Raw genomic sequence first — 25,142 nt, 5'->3', positions numbered from 1 at the left:
TTGAAGTTGCCTCTTCCTTGCAGGAGACATACAGCACCATTTCCATATGGCAGAAGCAACTTCTGGAGCCCCAGATCGTATCGATTCCCTCACTGTTTTGCCTCGTGTCTCTCTATACATCTGTAATCCCCAACGACTCCAGCATCGATATCAGACAGCATAAACCTTCTTTCAGTTTTCTGCTGAAACAAACACCAGCAGCTGCTGCAACAATCCCTGCTTCACTGCCATCGCTGTAAAGTAAGACTGCCGAACAGAATCTAATTCTGAAGTTTTCTCAATGGGCCTTTTTCTTTGTTTGTTTTAGTTTTATTTTCACACCTTTTTCATCAGTTTATTGGATTAAAGATAACAGTGCCTGCCAATGTCACGTCCAACCCCAAGTGCAAGTCCTTAAGCTCATCTCTAAAGCCCTGGCTTACTTCTGGATGTTACAACGTTGGCCACACAGCCTAGAGATCAGGCACATGTTTTTGGTCTGTTTACATACAGAACAACCTGATGAAGCTGTCTCGGGAGACCAGTGGAATATCACATCCAAGTGCAAACCTTTCCCCAGCCTTCTCATGACTAGTTTGCTGAAGGGTATCAGTACCTCCAGCATCACTGAGGGGGCTCTCAGTATTACCTCACCTGTATTATCTAACGTTTGCAAAAGCACCGACAGCCTCTGCAACATTCCAGGCAGTATGAAGTGTCCACATCCTCTCCTTTTACCATTCTGAGCCTTTTAATAACCACCCCCAACCTCCACTGAGAACCAGAACTGATAACAGGAATTTGGTACCTCCATGCTCTCCTATTTCTGGCAGATTTGCTTCCCAAGGTGCAACTCCAGCAGTCACCAATTCCCTTCCCCGCCATGGCTTGGGCAGCACCTTCCTGGGAGATGTCACCTGCAGTACTTGACCACTTAGGGCCCTAAAACAGCCTTCGCTTTCTTGAACTCATAGGGGCCTATCCGTGAGAGACTGTAAAATTCAGTGTACCTCAGCAACATACCCAACCATGTTCATGCATGACATCTCCACTCCAGGACAGAAAGGAGGAGGGCCTGGAAGAAGGCTGTATTTTCTCCTCCTCTGAGGCCACAAGTGAATGTTTTTCCTTCATGAAAGGCAACTGGTTTAAAATTAATCTGATAGCAGCTCAAGGAATCCAAAACCCAAAACTTTCTGATAGGCATTTCAGTACATGGACAGAACATTTACACTCATCTTCCTCTGGCTTCCCCAAACTCCTCAGTGCTAAGACAGTGCTGCACAATTCTGAAGAAATCACGTAAAAATTGATTAAGTAGAAGTGCACATACCTACATTTGTGCTGTCTGTGAAAGATAAGCTGACTGATTGTTGATGAGTATCCGCTCAGCAACGGCTGTGCAACGTTCACCTTTTGCCCTTTTCTTCTGTCCATTATTTGCTCTACTCCAAACAGTGTTTTACAGTGGTTACAAAATAGAAACCACGTTATTTACATTACAATACAGCACTGTAATAACCACCCTACACAGTGGCATTTTGTAACATGCAGATTTGGTAGAACAGAAATTCAAGCTTAGAAAGTACCTTGTACTAAGCATGATAGCTCGGTTGGTATTTCCTACACTCTTCCTTACCAATTTCCTTTTAAAATTATCAGCAAATTTTGAGGGAAAAGGAAAAACTGCCAGAAACGGAGTGCAAACCAACAGGTGCCCATCTACTAGCATTAAACTATGTCTGACCCTCAGGTGATGAGGGTGATGTGGTTAAGATTAATGAGTCGGTTACCTCTGCCTTGCACAGGCACTTGTTTCACTGCTGCAGCACTGACCAACACACTCCTCCTGCAGCGTGTGATGGCCACAAAATAACTGTGAACAACTCTGCAATGGGGCACCGTGAGTATTCAGCTTATTCTAAATAAATTTTTTTTAAAAATGGGGAAAAAAGAAAATCACTGCAAGGAACAGGAAATGGCATGAGAGCAATCCTCCAAAATCACTGGTTTTAAAGACTTTGGATTGCCAAAATTCAAGTTCTCATAAGACATTTTATCCCATGAGCTACTGGGGGATAAAGCACAAAGAATGGCTCACTGACTTCCCAGGGGGCCTGGGCTACCAGCTCCTAACAGCCCAGTGAGGCACTGACAGTGCCACAAACCCTGACTTGGAAGAGTAACCTTACACACGTACACAGCCTTTCACAGAATTAACTCTTCCAAGTTTTATAGTTCTCTATTTCAACAGATTTCTCATAGTGCAGTACGGTATTTCTTAATACAGATATCACTGATTTAGAGCAAGTGCAGAAGTTTGCATTAAGAGAGCAGGGGCTGTTCTGCATAATGAGGAGTTAACCAGGTGTGTATGCTCTGTACCAACTCAAATCAATGGACTGCAGAAGGCAAAAGCAGTACTGAAGTCCAGCTATAGGAATTCTCCCATTCCCTTTGGGTTAAACCACATATTGTCAGAACATTTCAAAGCAGAGACAGCATCAAGTTATTCTGAGCACCGAGCTTCTAGAAAACTTCAAGTGCAACCTCCCAGTATTTGAGGGTGAAGAAAGGGTCTATAGCACAAAGTAACACTGCACCAATGTCCTACTCATTGGGAGGTTTTCAAAGGACAGGACTCCTGTCCTGCAAAGCCATCCACAGGAATGAGAGGTTATGGAAGGACACACTTCTGGCATTTCACCACCTAAAGATCTGCAGTATAATCTCACGTATAGAATTGGCCCAAATTTATATTGCAAAGACCCTTCAAGTTCTCAATATATAATCTGAGCTTTACATCAGCAGCTTTTAAAGGATCCATTTGAATGCACCAGAGAAAACCAGCACAAATTTTTAACACAGTTCATTATACATCCTTTTAAATATGACCTACATTTGAACTTGGTATCTTGTATGGCAGGGATTTGCTTCAATTACTCTCTTAATCAAAATAAAGGAAACTGATAAATCACAAAAACCTCCAAAACAGGTAATCGAAGCAAGAACCTCAAAAGCAAGTAAACCTGCAAAAGTTAATCATAAGGCTTTGCTCCGATTTGATCATCTATCATATTATTTCTCCATTGCGTGGACTTCTCCTTTTTTAAAAACAAACCATGCAAGGTTGCACAATGATGTCTATAAACACGTGAAGTCTTAAGGTGCAGTCTGTTACCAGTGTTCAAATTTAAGGTCAGATGGGAAAAGAAGTAATTTTGTCCTGGCAGAAGAGCTATCAGCATAGCACGGCCTGGGATAGGACCCAGAGGAGCTGCAGGCTGCCACAGGCTCACGGGCATTACTGCAAGGGAGAGAAAACTCACCTTCAAAGACCAAACCACCGATCACAATCCCCTTCCCTGCCTTGCAAGCAGAGGCCTCAGGACCCAGCAAACAAATCGCATCACCTGGCCCAAGGGGAAACACTGCTGCCTTGTGGAGAGGTCTCACTGCAGTCTTCAGGAGAACGATGAACCGACCAGCTGCAAATTCCTCAGCACATTGGTAACCATAGGATGTCATCCCCTAATTCAAGCCACACAAATCACATTTCCTTCCAGTAATCATAAATAGCGAAAGTGAATAAAAATACTTTTAAAGGTTCATGACTTTCTTCTTACATCAGCTTTCAAGAATACTTTGATTTTTTTTTTTTTTTAACATTAAAAGGCAATCAAATAGATATAGAAGGAGAAAACATTTGGGGTTTTAGTTATAATCAAATTTCCTTGATGGAAAGGGTTAGGCTTTTTAATATGAATTTCTCTCTTGCTTTTAGCACTGAATTCAGGATTCAATCAAACAGAAAATAAAATGCAAGTTCCCCATTACTTCAACAGAGCCCTTAGTTATAAAGAAACAACCTTTAATATTTAGCAGAATATAAAAGCAGCCGAGCTAGATACACATATCTTGGCAGCACTCTAGCAAGTGGCAGTTCCCCCCCGTTAGCACAGTAATGATACGTTTGCCAGATCTGTGTGCCCACCACCAAGTACATGGCAAGTTAATGAGGTGCTTTGCCAAGGGTGTAGCCCGTGTCTGCAGCACTGCATATGAAACGGGGCTGGTGCTGATCGTATCGCCTTTCCCATTTCTGTTTCCCTGATGGATGTTTCTGCAGAAGGAACAACATATTAAAACTTCCCGCAGCCACCTCCAGCTATCTGGAGCAAGACAGGAGACAGAGCATTAGGCTTTGCAAATGTAGTAACCTATTGAGCAGGTACGACGTGTTATCAGTAGGAAACTGACCGTATTTGGTACAGCTGGGAGCCTGAAGCCTGTCAGTATAATGTTTGGTAAACAAAAGTGTGCATTTCTATGTACTTTTGGCTTAAAGGCAGAGTGAGTCACAGAATCATTAAGGTTGGTGATCTTAGTGGTCTTTCCCAAGCCCAACTGTCACGCCTATTTGAGGCTGGCACAACTGGTCTCTGTCCATCGATCCACCCTATACAGATCCCTCTGCAGGGTCTTCCTCCTAACTTAGTGTCACTTGCAAAATGACTGATGATGTTCAGTACTGAGGGTTGGAAGTGACCAGCACCACACAGAACTGCAGCCTGCAGAGCCCTGACAGTGAGCAGCAAGAGCAATTACAGTTCATCTATCCATGAAAACATGAGCATATTAACATCCATTCATACCCGAGAAATCCACTGCTATTTGACCTATTCTGCTAATTATATCGCTGCCTAATTAGGCCCCAAGGGTGACTTTTAATCAAATTTACATCAGAGCTCGTTCAGATTTACTCTAGTGTAAACAAGGTGAGAAGTCACACAATGTGCCCAACACAAACATTTCTGGTTTCCACGTTTACAGTTGCCAAAATATTCCACGGATTCCATTCAGGAAAGTTTCAGGGTTGCATTTTCTCTCCAGGCTCACGGTAGAATCATAGACTCACCAAGGTTGGAAAAGACCCACAGGATCACCCAGTCCAACCATTCACCCACCACCAATGGTTCTCACTAAACCATGATTCACCACTTTGCAGCACAGTCCACAACCCACTGCCTTCACCTAGAGAAATGGCACAGGGCATTGCTACCTGCAATCACCACACTACTGAGAAGGACAAATTAACCCACACTGAATAACACAGCACTGCTGCCGAACTGCTGATGGCTTCAGGCTGCCCTCAGCTCCTTCACAGCCCACTTGGAAGGATGAGATCAGCTGTTTGACACCATCTTCCCCTGCATCCATATCATCTGCCCAATGCTCCTGGCACTCTGTTGGACAGACCACTGGGAGTCCAGCGAGCATCTTCAGCATTGGGCCAATTGCATGCTCCCTATCACATCCCAACAGCCTGCAAAGTTTGTCTTAACTGCCCACTGATCTTTACAGAAGAAAAATGAAAGCTGGAACGACAGAATCCCTCACTGCTTACAGCAACTTCATTGCCAGCCAAATCTGCTCCAGTAACAGAGGAAGACAAATGAGGATATTGCAGCGCCCAGGCACTGTCTCTGGTCAGGGAAGCAAACTGCGTGCACACAGGGTGCACACTCAGGATAACAGCATCTTCAGTCCTGCCCTCAGCTGCTAACATTTGTCTAATATGTATTTCTTTAGCTTTAAAGACTGTGTCAAGCCAAGTCCCTGCTTTCCGGTCAAATTTCTCTCCATTTCTCAATACCTGAACAATTAATATTAAAGCAGTGCCTCGCTTCATAGCACTGTAGCCCTGGAGTTCCACATTTTTCACAAAGTTCTCTCTGTAAGGCCTCACACACGCAGCTTTCTGAGCTTTTCCCATTATCATTTTTCAAAGCTTGCTTCTGGGTTTGGTTTAGGGAGGGTTTATTTGTGCCTAAGTCCTACATCTAAGTGCTGAAAAGCGCATAAGAACGGGTGCACGCTTTGAATTGCAACTTATCTCCGGATTTATCTGAAAAGCACCAGAAAGTCTAAAATGAGTAAAGACTGTAGTTTTCCTCTTCATTACACTTCTCCTCATCCATGCATAAACACCTAATTCTCTACTGAGCGTCTCATAAGAGTCATTTGAGAGGGAAATCCAGAGAGCATCTTGAATTCTGCTTTCTGGGAACACCATTGTGTTTCTGCAGCAGGACAGCAGCAGATCCATCCATTGCACTGCTCTGGAGAAGCTTCCCAGCTGCAAACTGCACCGCAGGCACCACCAGCAGAGATACAAGATGGAAAACCACCTGTCCCCAAACACCTCAGAACAAGCAGCAAGGCAAGGAGGTGAGTTAATGAACCCTCCCTGTCCAGAGCCCAGGGAACCCTTCTGAACCCAACTGTCTCACAGCCATCAAACCCAAAGATACAGTGAGTTTCTAGGGACAGCAAGGATAGGTTTGCCCAAGTACACAAGCAGCAAGGCTGGCTCCAAGCCTAGCAGAAATGGTTTAGGAATGGCAGTGTTCAAGTAGAAGCTTCAGTTTTTAAAAAGCCACCAAACCAGGATTTTTTTCCCCTGCCTTAAAGTTTTTTTCTCTTTTACAAATGAGCACAAAGGTACAACTTTGTGGTTGCAACTCACATATCACGAACACGCTGAACTTAACTTTCTGCCTTTATGACCCCGGATTGAGCATTCTATTTAGCAAAACATCACAAAGGCTTAACATCAGATTTAACTCACTTATCTTTTAGTCAAAGCTGACTGCACAATGTAATAAGCACATGGCAATGGAGAAAACAACGTGCCGGCTGATTATGTATTGAGCAACACCTGAATAAGCAGTAGTTGCAAGAAATATTATTCCTTTAAATCCCTCTGATTACACGGCGCTTTTTTTGTCTATTTAAATATATAAGTTGCATTGGAATGTTAAAGCACTGGGTATGCTTCTGATTGCTTTGTTCTGCTGTCAGCAGCAATTGCCCTGTTCAGCGTCTTCAGCTGAAGTTATCACTCACCCATCTGATTTTTCTCCGTACTGCTTGCAAAGAAAATTATAAGTAGCACAGGAACAATTCTACAAGAAACGTATTCCAAAAATATGACATTTTTGAATGCTGTCTTTGGTGCAGTGGTTGGAGCACTGCTCTGGATGGAAGCGGCCATGAGTGCATCTCCCCAGTCTGCACGGACAGATATCAGCCTAGGGCAGCAGCAGGAGCCCTCACTGCAGGTAAGCCAAGAACAGCAGATGTAGGCCACAACACATCAAACGTGGCTTACAGAAGACTTTTCCTGGATAGCTTAGCACACACATTAGGTTTTAGCAATTTGCAGCCCTTGTGGTTTGTTAAGGTAATGACACTAACCCACACCAAAAAACGTTCCTTTGGAGATGGACATTGCTGGCACCTCAGCCCAGGTTTTGTCATCTAATTTTTGCTGTTGTTTCAAACAAAAACCTAAGAGCCAGAAAATCCCACCAGCCCCAGCCCTGGATCTACATTCAAATGATGGGAGATCAATGCTCCCCTCTCCTGGGGACAAGGCAGGTAGGTACTGAGGGTTCACCTCTGCACTGCCTCCACCAACAGGGAGATATCCCAGTGCACCCCACAAAACAGAGGTGAGATCACTGACAGAAATCTTTGGTTAATCACCTGAAGGAACAGAAAAGCCAGTACTTGTGTATTATTAATGAAAATGTAGGTAGTTCTGTAACAGCCTCTTTCCATTGCATAATACAGTTCAATTTGCTTATAAGGCTTCCTTGCTGACAGACCACGCTTCAGCCAAATTAAAGCAGCTCTCCCAATTATGAACAGTCTTGTCCTATGCACAGGGGAGCTGCAGAGCTCATCCACCACTGTCATTAAACCCAACTGCAATGGTTTATTTAATCCAGCAACTTTATGTTCTCCCCGATTACAAAAGTTACCTTTCTCACATCCATTTTACATCAAAAGTGTGAGAGATGCACCTCACTACAGCTCTGTGTGCAAAGAACTCAATTCTAGAGTATTAATCCAGGTCCCAGATCTGAACGAAGCCAAGAGCAGCTGATGTGGAGCCCAGTCTTCCTCATCGTAAGCCAAGCCCTGCATTCATCCTGCCAGCTCCTGACTGCTCAGTTATCCAACATTCCACCACAAACATTCAAAGAAAATTATATAAGAGCTTTTGGCATTCAGTACAATGGATTCTGTCCCCCCGGATGTATTTGTGTAATTCGGAGAGCTGCAGGAAGGACACACAGCGCAGCCATTATAAATTCAGAGGAAGAACTGCAACCCGGTTTGCAACACAAAATGCCTTCACGAAGCGGCAGACCTTTCACCACAGTTAGGAAAACAAAACCAACTCTTTGCTAACCTTTCCCACTACGCCTCAGCTCCCACACGAGATGGAACATAGCACATTTCAACGCAGTGTCTGCATCAAAGAGTTCCTTTCCTCTGCATCCCGGTACACGACAGCCCGCACTGCCCACAAGCAGCTCTCGTGGGTCTGTGCTCTGCGGGCAGCAGGACTGAAACACAGCAGATGGCAGTGCCTCCTCTGCTCAGGCCAACACCCCACTGATTCTAGGAAGCGAACGACCCCACGTGCTACACAAGAAGCCAAAATCCTCCGCTTGCTTTGATCAGGATGCGCTTGCTTTCCATTCCTCACATCCAGTAATCTGATTTGCCCAGATACATCAGTGAGACAGATGCAGCATTAGCACAGCCTAGCTTTAACGGAACAAAACACTCCAAAATCCATAGATACAAACTGCATACAGTCTCTGGATGTAGCAGTGGGTACAAGGACATCAAATACATTCCAGGACTTCCCTCATTTGTGGTTTAAATCTCCTCTCAATTTTCAGGTCAAAATAACATTGGTCAGTGCGTGTGTTCAGGTCAACTGATAACAAATCATCATTAACCCTGAGACCCGCGGCTGATCTCCCCCTTTGCACCACTTGTTGGTGGCAGGGACAGAGAATGAGGAAACAGAGCAGAAGCACATCACCCTGTAAGACCACACTGTGCAGGGTTCCCAACACACATTTCTCAGTGCATCTTCAAACAACCACAAACAAATTTCTGCTGTTAAGGGTAGGTGTCCATGACTGAGATGTTTAAGCAAGGTACCTCTGCAACACCAACACAAACCCTGGGTCTTAGGCCAACTACTAACACAGTGCTGTCTCACACCACAAGCATATCTTTTTCTGATGTGTTATGGACCCGTAACACATCCACAGACACTGCAGTACTTCTGTATCTAAAACTCTGCCTTCAGTGTTCAACTGAACTATCTGGAGTGATCAGAAAAGACAACCAAGAAGGCCGGCTCTGTCTTTTACCATCAACCACCCCATGAATCTGAGTGTAACGATAACCCGCTGATTCTCTTTTGTCTTTACATTTGATCTTCAAAGCACAAGGACCATTTCACGCATTGACAAAGAGCAACTCTTCTTTCTCTTAGCAATTATCTGATTCAAAGAAGTCTGTAAAATTGACAAAAATTCTATCTACCCCAATCTTTCTTCAATTTGCATTGTTTTAATGCCAACTTTGGCACAGACATCCTGCCTAACAAAAGCAGTTCAGTTTCCTGCCTCCCTCCACGTGCCTCACAGCCTTCCCAAGCTCCCAGGACTTCTGCTTCCAAGAGCCAGAAGTCAGAGGCAGGTCTGCAGCTCAGAAGAGCCCTGGTGCAGCCTCGTGATGACCAAGTGCCACTCCTCAGGCCCAACACTGGGGTAACAGACAGATTTTCCTCCAGGGCATTCCCTTCCTTCCAATTATTCAGGAACAGGTCACTTGGTTGCCCCAGAAATAGCTGTTAAGTGCAAACACAGAGCTCTACCATTTCCCCACTACTTGACTGCAGTACAGCTGGTCAATTAAATATTTAATACAAAAGTCCTCAATATTTAATTATGGACAAATAGCATTCTTTAGCACTTTTCTTGAATTTGAAAACAACCTTTCCCACTATATCTGTAGATGGGCACAGTTTTAGATGTACTTACAGCTATTAGAAGTTTGTTGTTGACAGTATTATAGGGAATTAACACCTGATGAATGACTGCTGCACGTTACAGGCTGGTTTCTGTACCCAAGGACAAATTAGCTTTATCATTACTTAAGGGAAACACACTTAGCTGTCCAGGAATAAACATGCAATAATTTTGAAACAACGGTAAAGATGCAACTTCATCTTGAAACAGCACATTTGTGATCAAAGGATCCACGTATTATTTAATAATTGAATCTTCACCCAGACTTGGTCGTATCACCATTTTGAGACTCCTGCCACCAATCACAATACTTTGGAAAACTGAAGTCCACCATTCTACAGGGCCAGGTGAGAACAGCCAAACCTTCAGGTCCCTGCAGAAATAAGGAAGTAGACTTCGTTCACCATTCCCCTAGCACGTCACAGTGCCAAAACAGACAAAGCCATTTCTAAGCAGATTCCTTTCTCGACACAGAAAGACAGAAGCGAGGGGTCAGAATGTGTGACTTTGGATCAGAGTTCCTCTCTGCATCCGGAACGCCAAGAAATATTCAGCTTAAGTTCCAGGAGCCCATCTCGAGTAAACGTGAAGTCACTCATAATCATCACTGTCATAATCAACATGTTCCTGGATTTAATTACTACCCACCTGTACTCCAAGGCGTTCAGTGCTGGAAGAGGAAACAAATTCCACCACACAAAGAACCACGAAGGGTGGAAAAGGCTTCTAAGATCATCATTCTTCAGAGAAGACATTTTTCCTAGTATGTGCTGAAACTCTCTACTAATGGGCAAACAACCTTCAAGAACAATGATTACGTAACTAAAGCAAGCAGCCAGGAATACATCGTATTTCCACCCTGAATTAAAGGAAGCAACTGGCACTGGCACTACAGAGCATAGCAGGGAATAAAGAAGGAAAATTTGCTTACCCCTTCCAACGACCAGGAACAGCTCCAAAGGGCTGCAATCTCTGTCCAGAAACATGCTGCTCCTCCAGCTGCTAAACCTTAAATGAGGATGAGAAGGTGTGGATTCCACCCCTCCTGGTCACTCAGCTTCATTGTTCGCACCTGAGCTCCCTCGGTAAGCCCTTTCACCTGGTGCTCAATCATTGTTTCAGGCTGTGACCTGGCAATTCCACAGCACTGACAAAAACTCCCAAACTCCCACTCACTTTTTGTAGTTTTTGCTCACTTTTCCACATATTCATGTGATGTTTCCACCAGCATGCAGCGCAGTTCATCTGTAACCAGAATTACAGCCAGAATATGACTGCAAGCTGAACCACTGAATAGTTACCAAGAACTTTGAAAGCACCTTTTCAGATCAAAGATTGATTACCTTCTCTGAACTCAACCTTCACAACATCAAAGCAGGCATTTCAACATAAAGACATGTCAAACAACATTAGTGAATCCATCATCATCAGGCAAGGTCCAACACTCAACGTTGGACCTTGCCTGATGATTTTGTTTTGAGGCAGGGCTTCCTGTTGGAGGTTACTGGGCTGGAGCTGAGACAGAGCAATAGGGGATTTGATAAGGAACAAGCTGAAGATAACTCTAGGTCCTCACCAGCAGCTGTTGCAGTTGCTTCTCCTTGGCACCAACCATAGGGAATGTCCAGGCAGAACAGGTATAGCAGCAACACCTTGTGGCCATAAGAACCCACAGTGGTCACAGCTCCCTCCCAGAGTCCCAGGTGAGGGATGAGCCCCCATGTTCTTCTCCTGCAGGTCTCACAGCATCAAGGGGATCAGCCCCACAACCTCCGGCCAGTGGATGCACAGGACAACTGCTGAGCCCCAACCTCCTTTTACCTAGCTGCTCCTCTTCGCTACTTTATATATATATATTCCTCTTTTCTTACTACGCCATTTCAAACAAGAAAAGTCTTGAAATACTTTTCTGTTAAAGCAAACAGCTTAAGTCTGACCCAGAAAATGATGCATCTGAGTAAATGCTAGCACATCAACTGCTGCCCTAAATGGGCACAGGTGTGAGACAAACTCCTAAGTCAAAGCACTCCATCTGACCTCCGCTGCTGCTTCATAAACAAAGCATTGGTGTTACACGAGCTAGAAAACTTACTCATAGTTTCAGCTTGGTAGCTTTGAGTAAAAATAGGAACAGGAATGATTGCCTTATACGCCAACATATTATTTATTCTGGTATTTGATTAACCTTTTCTTCCCCCTTCTCCCCTTAACGTGCTGAAACTACAAAAAGAAAACCTCTGATTTTAATAACTGTTAACATTTACACAGGGATTTCTGGCTTCTGACTGTGACCACCTGCCTCAGCAGATTTGAAGCCCAATCTTCTACATCGTTGAGTAGCTCTCATTTTCCTCTGTATCATCAAAAACATTATTTAGTCTCCAGAGTCCTTTATTGCCCTTAACATACAACCACTGCTCTTTCTACTGTAGGAAGGCAAGGCCAAACAAACCTACCCAATACTTAGCAGAGACATTCCCAATAATCCAGGAGCACCTCACCACCACACTGCACCTCCCTTACAAACACACCTCGTACCAAAGTGCTCAGACTCTCAAGTTCAAAGTCACACAGACTTTTACATTCTCCTAAATACCTCAGAGATTCCTTTTAATGATTTTATAACCTACTTCAAAAGCACATTAAGTATTCAGATGGTATATATTCCATTCTGGACATTTACAGCAATCTTCCACTTGGTTTTAAACAGACTTATGTTACCTATACCTACAATGTAGTATGCCACACTCTTGCTGCCAAGCAGTTGTACATGCAATCGCTTCTGCAGAGCTGAAATTTCTTTCCTGTAAATACATTATACATTATTTAACACTATATATTGCTATCAAAGTACCTATATATAGTATCCTTATAAATATATTATTAACTTGCTGTTTTACAAGTGCTGGCTTCAGTTCATTCTCATCCCTACATCTGCTGCTGTTCCAACATTGTGGTGGTCAAACTGAGTTGTACCGAGCAGCACCCAGAAAGGAGGTAGAGGGGAACCATCAGCTGAAGGCAGCCAGCTGGCTCCTGCACAACAGCAGTAAAGCCCTGGGAAAGAATAAGAACTTACAAGATCAGACTCAACATGTAAGAAGTCACATGCCCGTTATTCAGCTTAGCATGAATCCCAGTCTTGCTTCAAACTCTTGGCACCCAAAGCAATAGTAAAGCAGAGGAAATGATGGCAAATTAAACTGAACACAATAACAAATTTGCATCTATTAAACAAAATATGCAAATTCAGTCATATACAATGTTATCACAGCTCATTTGATTTAGCTTCTTCAAATATTTAAGTTTTAATGGAATAATTGCTCAAACATATTGGCATATACGTACACGCACACATTTAGAGGTGGCAGACGTGCAGAGAAACAAAGTTTTGGGACAAACCTTGGGCTGTTGCAGCCTGCGCCAACCCCAAGTACACCTGTCTGCAGCAGCTCAGGTGTGGCTGTGAGTGCTGTGTCAGCTCCAGAACAACCTGAGCCCCTCTTTCACCAACTGATGGAATTCAACGCTGACACTGCTTTGTTTTGGCCATTCTAACAGTTATTTTCAGCAGATACACGATACAGAGACATAAGAGAGCTACCCGAGCTACAGACACTGCTGAACACTGAGAGGAGCCTCGGGATCCTGATCTGCTCACAACCCAGAGAATCCCTGGGCTGGAATTGCTCCAAGTGCATTCCACAGATCAGACAGAATATTTCACTTTTCTTCTGATTAGAAAAACAGAAACATTTCCTTGCTGTAATTTCAACACAACAGAATTTCAGAGTCATTCTGATAAGAAATAAAGAAAAAAGAAATACAGCATGCAGTCCACAAATGTACTTCTTTGATTTTCCTGCTTGCCCACGCTATGATGCCGGCTGTATTTTTGAAACTGGAGCTGCTACTGAAGATCTTTCAAGCCTAGTCAGACAAAACACTTTTCTCATGCAAAAACATTTCCCTCCCAGCAACAATAGCTTCAGACCATCCTAACTGGGGCGATTTCAAAGTGAGCAGAACACCACAGCCGAAGAGCCACAGACAGCAACGGGGCAAAGGGATGAAAGACCATCCCTGCTTCCCTTTGATTTGCTATCGGTTATCCTCATCGTTTCATCTACCGCGGGGAAAACGGATTTCATCTCCTGTTATTTTTAAAGCATGTTTAATTCTGAAACAATTGCACAAGTCTTAAAATTTGTTCAGTTATACATAATTATGGAATTTGTCCCACTTTTCAAGTGGATGTTTTAGAAGTACATTTTTTTCCTTAATAAGCTAAAATATTGTGTATCATCGCACTGACAAGCGCTTTCTCATCTGCTGAAATTACAGAAAGGTTACACGAAATAGATGGGCTACCTTTGAGATCCAGACAGGAATTCCAATGTCAGAGCAGTGCCACCTCTTCCAGAGCCTGAGGCACAGAGGACTTCATCACCTCCCAGTGCTTTTTGCTACTAACACAGAGAGGTCAGTGCTGGTTCCATCATGATGCGCTTCTCATTTGCTACTCAGAGCCACAAAAGATTTGAGTGCTTCCAAACTATGGGCTACGGCAGAAACAAGACATGGCACAGCATGAAGGCTTTCTATAACTTTAAAGAAAATCAATATACTATTAAACTTTTGAAGAGATCTTAAAGGTCCATTTGGACTTATTTCCAATTTCTCTGCAGACGTGTCAAAGACTTTTGAAAATGCAAACTTTTCTTCCTTACTACTTTATTTTAGACCCCCATTGGCATTGATAACTCCATCTGAGAGAAGCACCAAGGACCTTGATTTCCTGCCTCTGAGTACTGCCAGGTAGCACAAAGCTGAATAACGTGGAACTTTCATACAGGAGTATATCCACAAAAAAGCTCAACTTTAACACAGGTGAAAGAAAAAAAAAAAGGAGTGGGAAGGAGGAAAAAGAGGGAAAAAAAAAAGCCAGAGACTCAAGCAGAAAGTATATTTCTACAGTGCAAATATACAGCTCCTTGCCCAGGCTCCCACTGCAAACTCATGACAGAAATCCTGGCTGCAGAGCTCACAAGCTCCGAGCACTGTGCTCAGCCCTTTCAGATCACTTTACTTCAATTTTAAACCAGGAAAGATTGCCTTCCAGTGCTGCAGAATGCAATCACTCACTGATTGACCACTCAGAAGGCTCTGATTTATAGCATGCCGGAACTGACTTGAAGCAAGTGGCAGCTCTGACTAGAAGAGAGGATCGGTGAATCCAAAGATTAAGCTTTCTTTCAATAGAAACAACCCACCAGGCATTTTCCACAAGTAAGCCAAGACTGAGATTCTATGGACTACTAAAGAAAACAAAAAAAAAACAAAAATCAACATCTGGATTACCAAAATAGCAATATTGAAAGCCAGAAACAGATATTATTGAAAGGTTTGTCATTTTTCCTAAAACTCCTTCAAAGTATATTGATTTTCAGACTTCACAGTATTATGTCACTAGAGAAACAGGAAGGTATCTGAAATAGTTTATTTCCAGACAGTGCCTCTGTAGCAGGAAATTCACTTTAAGCTAAACACAAGCCCATTAGCCTTCTTGTTCACACCTAAATCAACGAGAAGCCTCTCAGTGATTTCAGATGGTTTCAGAGTTATTCCCTTTGGTATTTCCACTTTTGGTTGTGATCATAACAAGAGGTAGGGAGGGTGAGGAGGGCACAGAGACCAAGAAAGCATGGAGGAGTCGTCAGCTCAAGCATCAAGAGGTTATCACTCATGGTTTTACTTCCTACACATTCATCTCACAAAAACTAAGCTCTACCATCATTTGCAGCTTGAATAATGATATCCATACGTTATAATATTCCTAGAGGACTTATGGTTGAGCTCAACCACTCCAAGTCAAACCACTGTTCAGATGCTGTAGTCTCAGCCAAGATCCATTAACACACAATGTACATTTTCCATACACGTTACTACCTTTTCTCTAGTAGCCTCATTACTATAGAGTGTGAAGCAGGACTCAGCAGAGGAGATACCTGCACTGGGTTAGTCAGTGAGCTATCAAAGAGATAGAAGAGAAGGGGTTTGGCCTTCACTGAAGCATGGAGGAATTAAGCAGTCAATTAAATGCAGGAAATGACATGCATTTGGATTTCCAAAGAAATAAAGTAATACTTGTTTTAATAAAAGTAAATGGTCACACTAACCCCTGGATAATAAGCTAGATTTTGATTAAAAGGTTAATCTGCCTACATGGACCTCAAAAGAAAGGTGGACCATAACACCCGACATATAAGAACTCTCCAATTAATGCTGCAGGAAGCACCAGGAACGCAAGAAGAGGGAACACTTCATCACCACTACATTCAGAAACGCTCCAGAACATCAGGTAGAAAAAGAGGGAGAGAAATCTTTCCAGCTGGATCTTTGTAAACACACACAAAGAAATGAAAGCCTTCGCTTACATCTGCAAATTTTGAATTTTATAAATAAATGACTACTTGCAATTTGTGATAACTTTTGAGGTAAGCATGATCTTGAGTTATCTAGATAACGACAAGTATTTCTCTTTCAGAAGCATGGCAAATCTGCTGAGCAAGGGCAGCTGTACCCTGGTAGTGAGGGCCCTGGCTTGGCTGCAGGTTTGTCAGGGCGTGCAAAGGCTGGACACGTTCCCCAGCTGCAGCTGCCAAGGTTTGGGGTTGCTACAGCCTACAGATCAGGATGAACTGAAAAATTCTGGTTCTCTATTATACAAAACAGAAATGTTGGAGAACACATTTGACTCCTGAGCATCCCCAGAGCATTTATTACATGTATCCTGCATCTTGCTGGAAAACAGCATCGACAGTGGTTTCTTGAAAACCAAACAGGACTTTCTTTTCCCCAAACTCTTCAGGACATTTTTGCACCTCTCATATTATCTTCCTACTGGAAACTTTCCTCGGTGAGGCAAAGCTATCGCCTTCCCGCTACTCAAGTACCTTCACAAAGTGCTCCAGTGTCATCTACTGAGTGTACTGGATCTGGAAGTCAAATATCTCACTTCCTCCATGACGTGGCTGTGAGAAGCTGGATCTAGCAATGGCTTCCTTGTCAAGTTCCCCCTACTCCCCAGAGCCAATCCATGAAGCTTAATTCCAGTTTTCCCAACAGCAGCTTCTTCTGAGTGGTAGGGAACTCTGGGACGTGCATTGCTTCTACTTAGGTCTTCCCCAGGAGGAAATAATGGAAATTATGGAATTCCATTCATCTTGAACTGCCTCCTACAAACTGATTTTTCTCAGTCATAACTTCCAGTATTTTTAAGTCCCCTCCTGCTGTACTGCAAACCTTCATGGAAAAGCCTAATAGAGAAACATGTATTTCCATTCAAATACGCCAAGAGATCACAGTCTACACTTTTCACAATTACTCAAGGACTTGAACCAAACACGTGTATTGTAACGAACCCTTTCTGCTTTTCTCTTCACATTTCCTTTGCAAACGTTCAAACATCAGCAGCGTGTCTATCACAGAACAAAGCTGCTCAGTTGCCATAAGCCACGAAGCTCCCCGGAGCTGAACTCCTCTAAGACAGCACAAGACTTCTGCGAGTTCAAACCTGCTGCCAACCTTAAAGAACACGACACCAACCGGCTCTGTTGTTCAGCCTCTCTCAAGGCTGCATGGAGAAAAAAGCTGAATTCGTAACATTCTAATCCTTTCCTGCAGAAGCAGATGCTGCGCCACCTCAAAGTACACAGAATTACATCAAGTGTACGACTCTCCACTGAAGAGCATATGTACAGATAACTCAAAATATTCTGATACCAGCTTCAGGGAGATCAAGAGCAGCTCCAAGGATGGAAAGGAACCAAAAATCCCTATTATCTTCTTTTCCATTCCGGTAACCCAGTATTTTTTCCTTGAATGTGCTTTCTTAGTATTGCTGTATGACAAATGAGAATCCATCCAAATCTTCCATAAAGCCACGCAGAGCATACAAAACATGACATAAAAATACAAAAACAGCTTAAGTAGTAGAAACAATAACAGCTTCCTAAAAGGTACGGCACAGGCGCTGGAAGTTCAACTACATTCACCTTTATTTTGCACCCAAAACCTTCCACTACAGAGGTCTGAATACTCACCTGCAGCGGCACACAGATACGCGATAGACAGCATGAGGTGCCAGGAATGGAGCAAGCTTTAAGCAGTTACCTGAAGTCCCGGGACATTCAAACGCAGTCAAGTGCCACTGTATGCTTTGCTAAACTGCAAATCCAGATCCAAAAAGAATAATGAGAATCAAGTCCAAAAATTTACAAAGCAAACAAACATAGAAGCAATAAATTAATATTTTTAATCTCGATAGAATAAACAAGTCCAATTTCACAAGCATTCACAAGCCCATCATCTAACGAGCGGAGATGATTGTTAGCTTTCTACTTCCCCAGAAAGCCCTTGAAGAAGTGTTTGGTTTCACCACTACTCTAAAATGCCATTTGGAAAGGAAACTTCAGTCTGTTTTCTAGAATTCTTTTCCTGGATCTCAGAATGGCCCACAAACACAGCTTTCCCAGAACTTTGTTTTTCACCTTACGCAACATAAAAACCTTTCTCTGTCTCTCACAGAAGCATCTGTACAATTCTGATGAATAAAACCAAAACGAATGTGCTCAAATCTAAAATAATGCTGTCACAGCAAAAATATAATATTCATAATGGACTGCAAAGACCCGCAGTGGTACTCAGTGCTGAAACCCAGAAGGATTTTTCATTTATTAACACTCGGTCCTTGTTCAACAGCATACTAATGAAGTTAATCTAAAGGCTAAATTTCAATTATGAATCACAGAGCCACATCTCTGCTCCCTGATTGCTTGGATAATCTGAATCAAGCGCTCTCCTATACAAAGCGCAATGGTTGACTGCACATAAAAGTTCCTGAAACATCAAAAATATTCAGCCCAGAAGGCAAAACCTGACAAACACCTGTTTGCACATCCATTCAATAACTCTGTGGCAAAGTAATGATTTCTAATAACTTGACAGACCACTTGCTCCCTTAAAATATGCAGCACAGGTCTGAACAATAAAAGGAACAGCAAATGTTTAAATCTCCCAGGCTTGCAGCCAAGACAAAGTCTTCAGCCTGAGTAAAAAAAAAAAAAAAAGGCCTTCCATTTACTGAAGTAATTTAGGAGAAAATGCCTTCCTCTCCCCCAAGTACCTGCGGTGCTTTTGTCCTGGAACAAAACCTGGAGGAGCAACCGTGGTCAAACTACGCCGGGCAAAAGGCAGTGCACCCAACAACCAACAGGGCTGCCAGCCGAGGCGTGCTGCCTCACCGTGTGTCAGCTCGGCTCGGGGAAGGAGCTCCAGCGGCACAACTGGAAAGGACACAAAGTGTGAGGAATTGCAGCAACCTGGATCATTTGCTTCCAATTGCTTCCGCGAACAGAAGGATGATGGACGCTCATGCAAACATCGAACCGTGGTGCTATCCCATCTGAAAGACAGATATGGAGGAAGCACTGCATTGGGTTTTTAACAAGAAGGAAAAACAGAAGAAATAGACTGCCTTCAATCTTCAGCCAGAAGGACAAGGAATGGAAGGACTGCTTTCCCCAGATGAGAGCTGAAGGAGTACGTAGAAACCAAAAGATCAGGAAACCACGCGTTTTGATAAAAACTTGGAATGAAGAAAGCAGAGCCTTCCAGATGACCTCTCAGAAGAGGTTCTACCTCACAGTACACGCAATTTCTGGATAATATATGTTTTATACAACAGCTCTGGGATCAATTCTTCTATTTGTCACGGTGAAGGAAACCCAGAAGAGTAAATGCACCATAACAAACTATTATCTGACCATCTCTAGGGATGAAAACACTGTACATGGATTTCTTGTAAATCAGGCACCAGACAGTGACAAGTTCCTCCCTCACACACGCCTATCTGCCCTCGTCCATCTCTGTGACATGAGCTTGAGAGCAGAGAGCGGACTCCCAACACTCGGTAACACCTTGCAGCATACAGCTCAGATTTGTGCAACTGCTTCATTGAGTAGCAAGACTTTTTCTCCTCCCCTCTCCGAGTCAGTCACACACACACATCCACCACACAACTATTACTACTGCCCTAAACACAAGTGTTAGTCTTCAAGTCCAGTTTCTGGGGTACAGGCACAAATCACACTTGCTTCCTATGCCCAGCTTCAGTCTCCAGTGCCCTCTCCACTGCCTTTATCCTCCAAGTACACAACACCCAGTGGGAAATTAGCAGTACTGAGATAAATCTCAGACTTCTTACTAAGTTTTTTTTAAAAAAAGAAAAAAAGATAGTCTTGCAGATTCACCGCAATATATTCACCACTTTGGTTGTGCAATATTATCTGCTATAACACTGATATGTAAACGAAACAATTTAGAAATGACATGCTTTCCAAGCACCTCATCTTCTCACGGCCAGCTGCCACAATGGGCACCTTGCTCCGAGCCCATCTGGGTGCTGTGCCAGCTCTCCTCCATGCCTCAGTCCTTAACTAAGCTGTTCCTGAACAGCACACTCAGATGCATCAGCCTGAGCAACAGCACACACGTGCACGGTCAGCAACACACGTGGCGGACAGCAGGGCAGCTGTCTTCATTGCTCGGTCAGAAATACATCTTAACTGACAGCCAGCACTGCACCACAAATGAGCCAGGAACAAAAAAAAAAGGCCAGCAATAATGACAGACCACTGGAAGTAATCTGCTGTCTTCTGGGTAAAGTGTTCAACGCTAAAACTTATTATCTATAACAGCACCTTTTGAATCACTTTTGTTTTGCCCTGTAGAATACCTTAATGTTTGTGCTGCTAATACAATTTCTGGCTTGCAGTACTGCCCTGGTCTGTAAAACTGCAAGAGGAAAGGAAGGAAGAGATGAAAACGGGGAGAAGCAGAACTGCTGTTATTATTAAACCTTTAAGTTACAGAGTTAATTCCAGCTAAACGCTTTTGTCTGCCGCGCTGTTTATATTGAAGTGGATTTTTTTTCCAGAAAGGAAATCAAATTGTTGCAGCTGAGCATCACACAACTCCGTGGCCGTCCATACGTGCGCCGACCACACTTCCACTCCAAGTCATCTGTTAAGCAGCACATCCCCAGCTGGGGACTGTAATTAGGGTGCAAACTGCCATACAATCCCCTTGCCAGATTGATGAAGGAGACCTCTTACAAGGTGATCCAGAAGGCAGTGCTGAGACCATTAATCATTTACCCGTTGAGGAGAATACAAAAAGCTCTGCCACTGAGAGCGTTACGGTGGAAAATACCTTGACAAAACCAGCAAAGTTTTAATTAAAAGGTCAGACATTCACGGTAGTATTACTTTACTTTAAACATTTCAGCCAAGTTCACATCAAAAAAGGAGATATTCAGATCTTCTGCGGAATTTGACACTCACACTTCTGCTGTTCCTTTTAAAAGCTTGATACCGATCAGCTCAGAGCTTTTAGCTCTGCCGGCAGCATCCCCAGATACCAAACAAACGCGAGAGTAATCCGCAGGGCTGGGCTGCCAGTACTTCAACCTGCAGCTATTTATTCTGGGAGATCTGAATCCACTGAAAAGGCAAACATTTTCGGCAGCGTGTGGTTACAGAACTCAGCAGCACAAAAACTCAGGCTACAGTGAGAAGGGCAGGCCTGGGGCATTGCCTCCGGGGCTCCGCTCTGACCACCCGAGCACCTGGGTCAATGCTGCCAAACAACCACCAGCTGCAACTTCTGAAGTATCCTGCTGTGGGGAAATACCTTAAGTATCTACAGGTGAGGTCAAGCGAAGCGCTGCCCTTCTTCATTCACACTGGGTGCTGTAAGGGAGACCCCACCATCTGTACAGAATCCTGCTCTGACAGGCAAACAGAGAAGTGCAAAACTCAAGATTGCTTACATGCTCTAAGCCTATTGTTAGAGTCAAAGTATTTCTCTTTGGAAACAAATTTTTCATCTTCTTTAGCAGTCAGACTCCCATTTTGCTTATCAGGCACCATTCACCCAGAGGGTGGTGACGCACTGAACAGGTTGCCCAAGGAGGTTGTGGATGCCCCATCCCTGGAGGCATTCAAGGCCAGGCTGGATGTGGTTCTGGGCAGCCTGGTCTGCTGGTTGGCAACCCTGCACGTAGCAGGGGGGTTGAAACTCGATGATCATTGTGGTCCTTTTCAACCCAGGCCATTCTATGATTCTGTGATCCACCAAGAGAATCAGCACCAACCCGTGTCCTACCATCAACCTTCGCTCACTTTGTCCCAGAGCCCCGTGGAGCAGCCGTCTGGCGGGGAGCAGACAGGAGCCGGGCTCTGCTTGCAGAGATTTGATGGAACTGCCTAGGAGGCTTCTGCTATTTCAAAAGCAAACAAAATCCATCCCATACAACTATCCACCAGCCTAACAGAAAATGCGTTTTGCTGTAGAATGCGCAATAGGGAGGAAACTTAATCCAAGCACATCATTGCACAGTCCAACAGGATTTGCTAGAAACTGCACTGGTGAAGGCAAGCTCCTATTAGCTAAGTCTAAAACGCAGTTGGCATGCAATTACTTTTTTCCCAAATGACTGCGACAGCCAAATCTAAATAATTTTCCACAGCATATCCAAAATAAAGAGCAGTAAAATAAGAAAGTCTGCCACCTGTTGCTACAAAGTTAAACCAATTTAAGTATTTAAAAAAAAAAAAATCTTGTTTGCAAACCACTGTACTCCCCCCCACCTCCCCTCCCTCCCCAGAGACAGCGGCTTCCTTCGAGGAACACAGCAGCAGGGAGTGCTGAGAGCAGCACAGGGCTGAGCACAGCCTCACTCAGTATTAGCAACAAGTGACTTTGCAAAGGGTTCTTTTGCAAACAGAGCTGTAGAAATAAAAAATAAATGAATTCCTTCTGCAACACAAGGAAATTTCTGATTTCCAAGACCCTTGATTGCATAAGAAAACGTGCATTAATCCACTGAATATGTCAGTGAGAGAAGAAAAGCAGAAACAGCTTCACTATCGTTATACAAAATCATACACGCAGCAATCCACTGCAACAGCAAGTCCTACTGTATATCACTGCTTCCCCCAGTATTCACATCCTCCCAGTGCAGCTGAGCCAGTGATGAGCGCTCAGCAGAGCAGTGTGAGCACACGCAGGATAACTCCCATATCCTAAACCAATGGGGCTTTTTAAGAAATCAGTAGCATCCAAACACACACAGAGATGCTGACCTGAGGATTGGAGATCCAGTGTGGCATCACGTGCTGGAAGGGTACCAACAACACAGCCAGATTGTCTAACCAAAATTTCAACATATAATTTAAGTAAAGCAAAGCATGCTGTCAGCACTGGATGGCACAAGGCCCCACAATGCCTACATCCCATGGTTAGCATTTCTTGGAGCTTGATCCTGTGCCATCTGTAGCAATGGAATAGAGACACAGCACACAAACGAAATAACACCCAAAGCTCCGTAGATTGGAAGGGAACTCCACAATCATCTCATTCCAACCTCCAGACAATTATCAACGTGACTGTCTTATCGTGGAGTAACAAGGAAAAAACTACCTCCCCCCATTGGAATCTTGCTGTGTCATCACTCACCAGCATGAATATTGCTCTCATCCATAGGCAACCCGTTAAAGATGCCGATGGGTTTTCCGTTTAGTGGAGCAATTAATGCTGCTGTTCACAATCTCTGACCTTTAGCTCTCGGTCCCAGAAGGGATATTCACATTTTTCCTTTAAAGTTTAGCACAAACTGGGAACTATTTGAATCTTCCCAAAGACAGAGGGACATTAATCCTGACCGCAAACCAGCCTTTCAGAGCAGTAATTCCCAGAGCTTTCCCCTCCAAACCTGCTCTTCTCCCTAGGACCAGCTGCTCCCCCCATTTCCACCGCTGCTGCAGTTCTGATGCTCTCCATTCCAGAGGTATTTTTAGCAAATAACTTGGAAAATGCTTTCACAATGGCATGAAGTTGTGCATCCCATGCTGCACCCCTTCAACACCCCCTGCAGGAGGACGGCATTGCCGGGTTACGCTCAGTGAAGTCACAGAGCTGGGAGCAATATCCTTCACTTCCACTGCCACCACTCCTCATTCCATTTCCACCGCCCCTCCTTCTTTTCCCTCAGACATGTAGTTATTATTTGTTGCCTTCACCTAATATTTGTTATGAAACCACCAAACGTGGAGAAAAACTCAGCATGTCATCTTCAGAAGTACCCCACAAAGGCACCTGGTGCCCTCTTTTCAAGGTGTAATTAATGCATGTTTTCACAAGGCGATCCCCATGCACAAATAAAATACACAAATATATCGTATGGCTTCCAGCCTCAAAAAAATTAATCATCAGTTAATCATCAATACCCTTCTGTGTTAAACGGCCCTGATACGGACGTCATTACTGCTAATTTGGAAGACTGATTGGCTACAAAACTCCTCTGGAGCCACAGAGAGGACACCGCAGAGCTGAGAGTCACCCAAATATCCAGAAGAAAAGCTGCACCCACATATAGAGAGTGCTGGGCTCAGGCGCAGGGAGAGGCGATCAGCCTGACAGGAAATGTAATTACTGTTATACTTCCTGCCAAGATTAGACATGATATAAGCAGATACATCAAACGCATCTGACGTGATATATTATCACTGATGTGCCTAAATATATAAAATGGGGTGGAGGGTGGATGGCTTGGATTCCAGAAGGAGGGGAGCATCCTTTTTTTGTTATTATTTTACTTCGCAGGGAACGAGTCATTTGACACGCCATCTCTGTCTCCATCCCGTTTGTTCATTAAGGTTTCTCCTCTCCTTCCCGGCTCCTATTTCCATCATGATCAGAGTGACATAAAACATCCTCTTTGTTGCAGCTCACTAAAATCGAAGCCGCATCATGTCTCTTTTTCATGTCTTCTCTTCGCTCCCTGTCACTCAGAGGTTTCAATCCATCGGCTCTGTGCGCACATTCACAGTCCAAGCCCACTTCTCGACACCAGCCTTCTCGTTTGCCCCTTCTCCTTCTTGCTTTCACTCACCAGAGCTCCTTCCTGTCATCGTCAATCAGCTCCAAATTGCCACCATCTCACGGCCGTCACTCACGCACCAACCCCTTCTCCTCATCCCCACGCCACATTTCACATCATCTTTGCAAGCTACTGAGCAACCTCCTATTATTTTAAACACATCCTACTGTTTTCCCTCCTACGAGCCACGTATTTGTCTCACCGCCCCCCACCAGCTCATAAAGCTTCTCCACATTTGCCCATTCTCCCAC

The 25,142-nt window shown here is 43.8% G+C and overlaps 1 protein-coding gene across 13 annotated transcripts in view; it reads right to left on the bottom strand.

The window, feature by feature from the left end:
• THSD7B (thrombospondin type 1 domain containing 7B) overlaps window positions 1-25,142 on the bottom strand; it is a 481,009-nt gene that overhangs the window by 262,333 nt on the left and 193,534 nt on the right. Inside the window, exon 1 of one of the 13 annotated variants that reach the window (XM_046944126.1) lies at window positions 14,259-25,104. The exons of the other annotated variants lie outside the window; for them this stretch is intronic. The gene's annotated coding sequence lies outside the window, so the exon portion shown is untranslated. Of the gene's footprint in view, window positions 1-14,258; window positions 25,105-25,142 lie in introns of those variants that run through there. 13 annotated transcript variants of the gene reach the window in all.

This window comes from Gallus gallus, chromosome 7, assembly GCF_016699485.2.
Source record: "Gallus gallus isolate bGalGal1 chromosome 7, bGalGal1.mat.broiler.GRCg7b, whole genome shotgun sequence".
Classification (NCBI taxonomy): domain Eukaryota; kingdom Metazoa; phylum Chordata; class Aves; order Galliformes; family Phasianidae; genus Gallus; species Gallus gallus.
The sequence above is the reverse complement of the archived record's forward strand: the minus strand, read 5'-3'. Positions and strand labels throughout refer to the sequence as shown.